An 8,624-nucleotide genomic window follows, 5' to 3' on the forward strand; every position below is an offset into this window, starting at 1 on the left:
ATATTCATAAGTGAAGATTAAGCTTTAATAGCATTTTTATCACAATGTGTGGTTTGATGAATGTTCAAAGTGATGCATGCCTCAATATGGGTTGTGATCAAAGCACAATAGTCCCTCAGTCAAGTAGTTGTCTGATTGTATGTGAAGATAAAATAGGAGCCTTAGATATATTAAAAGGCTACTTAGTTTGACCATACGCTGAACCAGTCAAATCATGTATTTAGGAATTGTATTTTTTATGACATACAATTAGCTTTTTAACACTGTTCAGGTATTTGTGTGAATTTTTCTTCATTTGATTTGTTGAATAACTTATCCAAAATCCTATTTATTACCTTCGAGTATTTAAGGCTGAATTTACTGATGATTTAATCAAAATGAATTACATGAAGATATTATTATCCAATGGTGATATATTTATTTAAATGATGTGGCAAACATACCAAAAAGTTTAAGATTATTTTTAAAACTCAAATCGTTGGCATCACAGCTAGTTTTTGCTCTTAACTCTTGAATGGTGTTTTGAACTGATGGAAAAATTGTAAATATAAAAAAATAAATTATAATGATTATTATTTTATAGTGCTTAATCATAATCAATGCATATGACTATTGGAATTTTAACAGATTACCATTATGCCCTTTCAAATTTCTAAGTCCATATATACAGTCTTGAGCCCTAATTTCAAACCCTCTTCTCCTTGCCCTTTGAAAATCGCAGTCCAAAAGCTAGAGAGATCTCTCAATTCCTGGAGCCATTTTCAAGCAGTTTTTGAGCATTATTTGAAGAGATCATTTATTGATAACATCAATCCAAGTCCATAGAACTTAGAATCATGATTTTTGGTGCACATCCTCGACCTTCGCACATCCTCAACCTTTGCATAACTCTCATACTGATTTTGAGTTTTTTTCCAGCATATGAATAGTTGGTAACATCCATATGAAACCAAAGAACTTGGAATTGCATCTTTTGGTGTATATTTGAAAGAGCTACATGGGTTTGAAGTTGGACAAGAGGAATTGAGTGGTAAACTAAGAATGTGGAAGGATTGAAATCTGGAGATTTATCTGATTTGATTTTGAACACATTGTGTTGGATAATAGTTGTGCCAAATTGTGTCACAAAATTATTCTAAGTGGAATAATCACATTTGGTGTAATAATGAAAAACATATTTGAGTTTTAAACACCAAAGGTCATATGCGAATCAAGAATTTCATCCAAAGAAAAATGTGGAGGAGAAGAGGACTTGAAGAAAGAACGACCACAAACAAGGAGGTAATACAGAAGGGAATTCATAGTTACATTATGAATTTTTATCTCTGAATTAATAAATTTCTGATCTAAAAATATTCTTGTTGAAATACATAAAATTGGTCCTCGTCTTGAATACTATTTTAGTAGTTTCATACTAAGTGTTGTTGAGTAGAAGATATTGTCAAGAAATATATTTTTATTGCTAGATCTTTATGGTCAGTCATGTTAAGGTTTTTGGGGCCCTAAGAAGAAGGCATTGGGGGCCAAGTTGAGGTTGAGCAAGTGATGTAACACGACGCCGGGACGACCGACGCGTGATAGATCACAAGGATATGTCGTAATCACGATGTAATGATAAGCTGAAATGCGTGAATGAATATGCCAAAATACAAAGAGAAGCCAAGTGGCAGTCACATGATTCGGGGCGTGAGCCAAGGAATGATACGGGAGCTGTCGAGCCCGGGGCAGGCTCCCCACAACTCGTATGTTCAACTTGAGCGCCAACGAGGTGAGGAGCGTATTACGGCCCGTGGGAGTCCACCCTCGTTGCGAGCAAACCGACTAACACCATCAACAAGAGAACCCTATCGCAAAGTGGGGCTCCTCAGGACTACCCCTGTTTGGGGTCAATATCCGACGACAGCGGACTCGTGAGAAGTGGACCAAAACGGTGTTCTCTCCTGACCTGAGCCGTTGCTGAACGGTCCCTTTTCCGCACGGGATACTTCTTGATATTCTGTGGTATCAGTACCATTTCCGCCCACCTCCTCAGCAGTGCTTCCTCACCCACCAAGCACAAGACTTCGACCTCTCAGGTTCATCTCTGCCTCCTCACATTTTGCAGTATCTTTACTTCTCTTAGTATCGATTGCCGACGGCTCCTCTGCTCGAGCAGGTATCGATACTAAGAGAAGTAAAGATACTGCGAAATGAGAGGAGGCAGGGATGAACCTGAGAGGTCGAAGTCCCGTGCTTGGTGGGCGAGGAAGCACTGCTGAGGAGGTGGGCGGAAATGGTACTGATACCACAGAATATCGAGAAGTATCCCGTGCGGAAAAGGGACCGTTCAGCAACGGCTCAGGTCAGGAGAGAACACCGTTTTGGTCCACTTCTCACGAGTCCGCTGTCGTCGGATATTGACCCCAAACAGGGGTAGTCCTGGCCCCACGGACTCAATGTCGTGGAGAAGAAGTAGTAGAGTGAAAGTCGAGCAGTCCAGTGAAGGGGTGTGAACGCGGTATAGTCGCGCATTCTCATTGTCAAGAACAGATAGTTGATTGTCAGCGCCGTGAGCAGGGCAGAAAAAGAGAGCAAAAGGAACGTCCAAGGGCTGATGGTAACCTGGAGGGAACCCGGAAGTCCAGCTAGCATGGCCAAGATAGGGAGCCATAGACTTTTGCTCAAGGACTCCACGTTGGTGGCCGGAAAGACTATCGCCTGCTGCAAGAGAAAAAGGAAACCCCGGTCAACCGTCTTATTGTTGGTCGATCCCGCGGTCACGTTGCCCGTCATTTGCACCGTACGTAAGTCAGTAACCTTTCCCGCTTCTTGGATTCTCACCGGTGGGCCAGATGGAGGCGGGCCCCATCGGCAAGGCAGTGTGAGAGGGTGACGACCATATAAGCGAAGAGTGCACCCTGGCAATGTTTGATGGCTGAAGGTGGCCCGACCTCTGGTCATTCAGTCGGGGAAGCTCTGGAGGATGATGGAAGTGGGAAGAAAGCAGTGGATGAGGGGGAAGAGAAGACAGTGGAAGGGGGAGAGAGAGGGGGGGGTGGAGGAGAAAACGATGACAAAGAATCCTTAAAAAAAAAGTATACTGTTTTCTTTTTTTTCAACGACAACTCTGCTCCCCAACAAGCCTTTCCCCTTCCTCTTATAGTGAACAGGAAGGTAGGGGGGGGGGAATAGCGGTATAACTGAAAGAAAACAATGATGCGACGTGATGACAAGAACTCTGTAAAGATGACAAAACCGCGTGAACACAAAAGAAACAACGCGGCGCGGCAATGACTTAAACCTGGTAGTGGAAGTCTTGATTATTCATGTCGGCTCAGACTCCACGCCGTGGCTGGCGACAAACTGGGGTGTGTTTGTCGAGATGGTCCTCCATCAGCAAGCAACGACATTCCATGGAAGCCTTTAGGGGTTGAGGATGACAAAGTTTCATTGACTTTTTTCTTTTTCTTTTTATCCTTTTTCCCCCCTATTTCCAAGTGATTTTCTTGGGGGCATTCACACAAACACGGTTAGGGCACATATCCAAGTCCCTAAAACTTGGAATCATCATTTTGGTGCAGGGTATTTCAGGATTCCAAGAAAAGAAGGCTGGGATCCGAACTTCGCACATCCTCGACCCTGTGATAAGTTTATAATTTTTAGCTTACTTTTTATGCTGATTTTGAGCATTTATTCAGCATATGAATTGTTGCTAACATCCATAAAACCAAAGAAATTTGAATGGCATCATTTGGTTGAGTATGGAAAGAGTTAGAGGGGTTTTAAGTTGGACACGGAGGAATCTAGCGGTAAACTAAGGATGTTGAAAGACCGTTAAACTCAGGTTAAGGCTTTGGGGGCCATAAGAAGAAGGGTTTGGGGGCCAAGTTGAAGTAGATCAAGCAACATCACTCGGTGGAAGTCTTTGAGGGTCGAGGAGGACAAAGCTTCATCAACTTTTTATTTTTTCTTAGTATCCTTGTGCACTCCTATTTCCAACTGATTTGCTTGGGGGTATTCACACAAACTCGGTTAGGGCACATCATCACCTCAAGACGAATACCTCCAAACAGCATTAGGGATTAGCCTAAGCTGTCTATAAAAAAAATTGTGTATCCCATTTCCCCTACCTCATTTCTTAGGTAGAAAAAAACTAAGCTAATTAAAAATAAAAATATAACATAAATAGAGAACCTTATTAACCCACCCCCACCCTCCCCCCAATTATGTTATTCCTTGGCCACCTAAATTAAAAAGTGGTATTAGAGTTTACCTAGTCTTAGAACTGTAACTGGTGTCTAGGAGTAGGTCCTATGGCTAGGGATTGTGAATTTAGACCTCCCTTGGTTGATGGAACAAACTTCTCTTATTGGAAGAACATGATGAGAATGTTTCTTATGGGGATTAGTGTTCCACTATGGAAAATAGTGTGTGATGGGTTAGGAGAAGACCTTGATAAGGTCGATCAAACGGAGTTATTTCCTAACTCTAGAGCCATGAACATTATCTTATGTTGCATTGAACCATCTGAACATGAGAAGATCTCATCTCTTAGACCTCGGACAAACTGTCTAGCTTCTCAATATCAAAACGAGATGAAGACAACGCCATATCAAATCCGAGTAAACAACCTAGCTCTGATACCACTTGTGGAAGAAACTGACCGGATGGAATAAACCCAAGATGCTATGGTAGAAAATGGGGAATCAACTCTGACAAGATAAGTATGTCAGCGTATAGAGATGGATAATAAGAACCTCCTTACGTCACCAGCGTGACGTCAACATCCAAGGCTCTTGGTGCAGGGCACTGGCTTCTTGTGTGGTGCAGTAGAGCAACTCCTCCTTGAACTCCCAAGCCAAGGGAGTAACCACCAAGGAGTGATGAAGACAATAAACAAGGCAGAGAGAAAGGAGAAGAGAGGAAGAGACAAGAAGAATAAACAAAAAAATACCCTTGATGGCTGCAAAGCGGATTAGGGTTCAAGGGGGATGAACACCCCTTTAAATAAGAGATAAACGGGCCCCTAAATGGGCCATTTCCTCACAAAAGGACAAGAGGAGAAGGGGGTGCCTTGATTCCCCCTCCCTCTCTCAAGGGGGCTTTGACCAGTCAAGCCCCCTCTCACCTGCATTCCTGCAATGGGGGGGCTGACAAATCCCCAACAATTAGACTCATTTTTTTTCATGTAGGGATGTATTCTTTCCTAAAATGTTCTTGAATCTTGGTCCTCACTTCACTGCCCCTCAGGTGTTCTACCAATTTACCCATTTCTTCTACGACCATCATCTGGTCTATCCTTGCTATATTATGATTATCATTTTCCTTCATCTGTAACCTATAAACTTAATATCTATCTCATTATTAACTCATATTTCATATGACTACCTAGTTGATATCTTCTGGCTGTCTTTAACAACCGTAGAACTTATTTTCTGAATAGTCATTCCTTTTTAGGAAAAGCCCTAGTCTCTTTACTATGATTTTTGTTTTTATATTTTTGTAATATTATTTGACTTCAGTATATCGAAATATGTTAACTTCTAATATCGATTTCCAGATCTGGCATTGTCACTCTTTCTATTAACAAGATTGAGTTAACACATGATGGATCTCTCCCTATATATTCAGTCGATTAAAGAAAGATTAACTAGAATGACAAAAAAGCAAATCAGTTATCTATTCATCACTGTTCAAGGCAGTTCACCCTGTGTCGCATCCGAGATAAGGTTGTCAAATTCCGTAAGCAGGCCTGTAGCCTATGCCAGTGAATAATTTTTATTTTATTATTTTCAATAACATTTGCTGAATTTTACTATAAATAATAAAAGTTAACCAATTCAACTCTAATTAATCCACCTCTCCTTACTTGTATCAATGGTAAGTAAGTCAAATGAGTCAATATTTTTACACAAGTGACTAATTATAAACTATCCGCGTGTGTTAAATGTAAAGAAACATAAATCACCTAATCTTTAATGTCTCTTGTTTGGTGTTCAATAAAATACAAAAAAAGTCTATAAATATATGTATTTTTATTTAGCTAATGCTCATAGATGGCACGTTCCTAGTGCTGCCAAAAATGGAAAGCAAGTTTCGTAAGGCTTAAAGAAGAGAGAAGTATCCCAAGAGATCGATAATAAATATTATATCAAGCACCAGATGATGGAAAGATGGACGGATAAAGATACGATTCCATACTTCTGTCTGGAGTCGATCTCCCAAAGGAATGGATATTCTTAGTAACTGGTCGTGATAAATCTTTTTCTGGCGATGGTTCCCCGTTTCTGTCGGACCATCATTTGCATAAATGTCAACTTGACTTCGCTGAAATATTGGACTCGGCAGAGGCGTATACAGCTGCTGGCGTTAAAAAATACTCCCATTTTATCAAGACTACCTATCTGGGTAGTGTTTTCGCGTTACTGTCAAGTAACGATACACACCTCCTTAGAAGGTATATAAGTACAGATTGAATGGAACATGTCAAATAATAGGTTCTTCAGTTCTTCTACCACTCCAAGGAGAATTATATACAACAGTTCAAATTCCTTTTTTCATCTTAGACACAACGATACACACCTCCTTAGAAGGTATATAAGTACCGATTGAATGGACAATAAATGAGTTACCCGATAAAATTAAACAATGACATTTATCCATTTCTCAAAACTACAAGTTCATTCTTTCTGTATAAGCATCTCTCCATCTCTCTCTTCTTTCTTTATCTCATTTTGCCTATCTCTGCAATTATTTACAGTCGATGTATAAGTGGTCTTTCTACGATATTTATGAAGTATTCATAGTATTCTTCATTGATAAACGCCATTAATGTTTTTTTTGCATTCGTCACGAAGCAAAGTGGACGAAACTTCAGCGTCTATAGCCACAAATGTTTTCTATCTGTGCTTGATCACATAGCAATGAAGTAGGAGCAAATGAAGAAGTATGAATAGGGGATTCACCATTTCATATCGGCCGAGGGAAAAAAAATATTAATTTCTTGCCTCGTTACTCCAATTATATTCAGATTTCTACACAAGTGCACCTATTAACCGTCTTAAAACGCGGAGAACTATTTTTTTCCCACGTGCCTTGGTTAAATCATAAATGATTTGTGAAGACTAAAAATAATTGGATACACAACATACTACCCTCTAGCTTCTTGCTTTGGGCAGCCCTCGTGACATCATCGAGTTCCATCAGTGACCTTTAGGGTTGAAGATGAAGTTTCTCAAATGCTGAATCAGTTCCGGGCCACCGTCGAGCTCCGGGAAGAGGTAAAAGGCGTGAATCATTCTGGGGTATTCAATTAGTTCCGCCTTCTTTCCGTTTCTTATTAAGCTCCAGAAGTATTTCCGCTGCCAGTCGAGCAGTGAGTCAAACTCCCCTGCGATAACCAGTACCGGTGGAAAACTCTGACCACCAAGGTTCTCCTAGCTGCCACTGGGCCGGCCGCGATATGTTCCCTCGTCGCGCCGATAGGAAGGAACGCCTTCCACATCCAGTCAGTACGCTCGGTGGTCACGATAGGCCCGTTCGATGGGCGCATCTCCGAGGGGACCCTTGCCTCTCCCCCGAAGAACGGCTGGATGGTGATGAGCCCCGCTAGTTTCACGTGACGGTTCTCCATGGCTGCCCAGCGGCGAGCGACGTGATGCGCTATGTTGGCGCCAGCGCTATCGCCGGCAAGGAAGCAGCGAGAGAGATCAGCGGACGTGAAGAACTCTCGCAAGAGGCCCTTGGAGTACGAGGGATGGGCCTTGGTGGACTCGAGAAAGCGTAGAACATCGACTCCGACCTCATATGGTGCCGGGTGCCGATGCTCTGGAGACAAGCGATAGTTCACAGAAATGATGGCGACGCCGAGCTCGCTGCAGAATCGACGGCACGCCTGGTCATATTCCCGTTGGGCCGGAGAAAGGAAGGCGAACCCCCCGCCGTGGAAGAAAACCATTACGGTCAATGGTGCTGGATTACGTGCTGTGGGAAGGAATAGGCGGAACCAGAGCTGCCGAGCGGGGTCGACAATAAAGTCAGCAGTGCGGACACCGTTCATGGCGCTTGGGTTGGGCGAGACATTGAACTCGGCGAGAGAAGCCAGAGAGAGAGAAGGGACAGCTTAATTGTTGTAACTCGTTGAAGAGAAACAACGACCCAAGACGCTACGGTGAAATGCGGAATCAACTCGGACGTGATAACTGTGTCGGCGTATAGAGACAGGAAACAAGAACCTCTTTACGTCACAGGCGTGACGTCAACGTACAAGGCTCTTGGTGCAGGGCAACGACTTCTCGTATGGTGCTGCGGAGCACCTCCTCAAACTCCCAAGACAAGGGAGCGGCCACCAAGGAGTGATGAAGACAAACCAAAGGAGAGAGAGAGAGGAGAAGAGAGGAAGAGACAAGAAGAATGAACAGAAAACTCATATGCCTTGCATTTCAGAATAGATTTGCCCTCTATATATAGAGTGCCAATTACAGTTTCAAGGAATTTGAAAGGTCTGGAATATGAAAAGCCAAGAGTCTTTTCATATTCTCCAAAGAAGCCTCTTCATATTCCCACAAAGAGACAAGAGGAGGGGGGTTAAAACTTTTCAACTCCCCTTTCCTTTATTGGGGTTTGACTAGTCAAGCCCTCCCCGT

The 8,624-nt window shown here is 42.4% G+C and overlaps 1 pseudogene; it reads right to left on the reverse strand.

The window, feature by feature from the left end:
• Positions 1-7,125: 7,125 nt before the first annotated feature.
• LOC144705671 (putative carboxylesterase 18 pseudogene) lies at positions 7,126-8,409 on the reverse strand (annotated as a pseudogene).
• Positions 8,410-8,624: the final 215 nt, after the last annotated feature.

The sequence above is a fragment of the Wolffia australiana genome, chromosome 7 (assembly GCF_029677425.1).
Source record: "Wolffia australiana isolate 7733 chromosome 7, ASM2967742v1".
Taxonomy (NCBI): Eukaryota; Viridiplantae; Streptophyta; class Magnoliopsida; order Alismatales; family Araceae; genus Wolffia; species Wolffia australiana.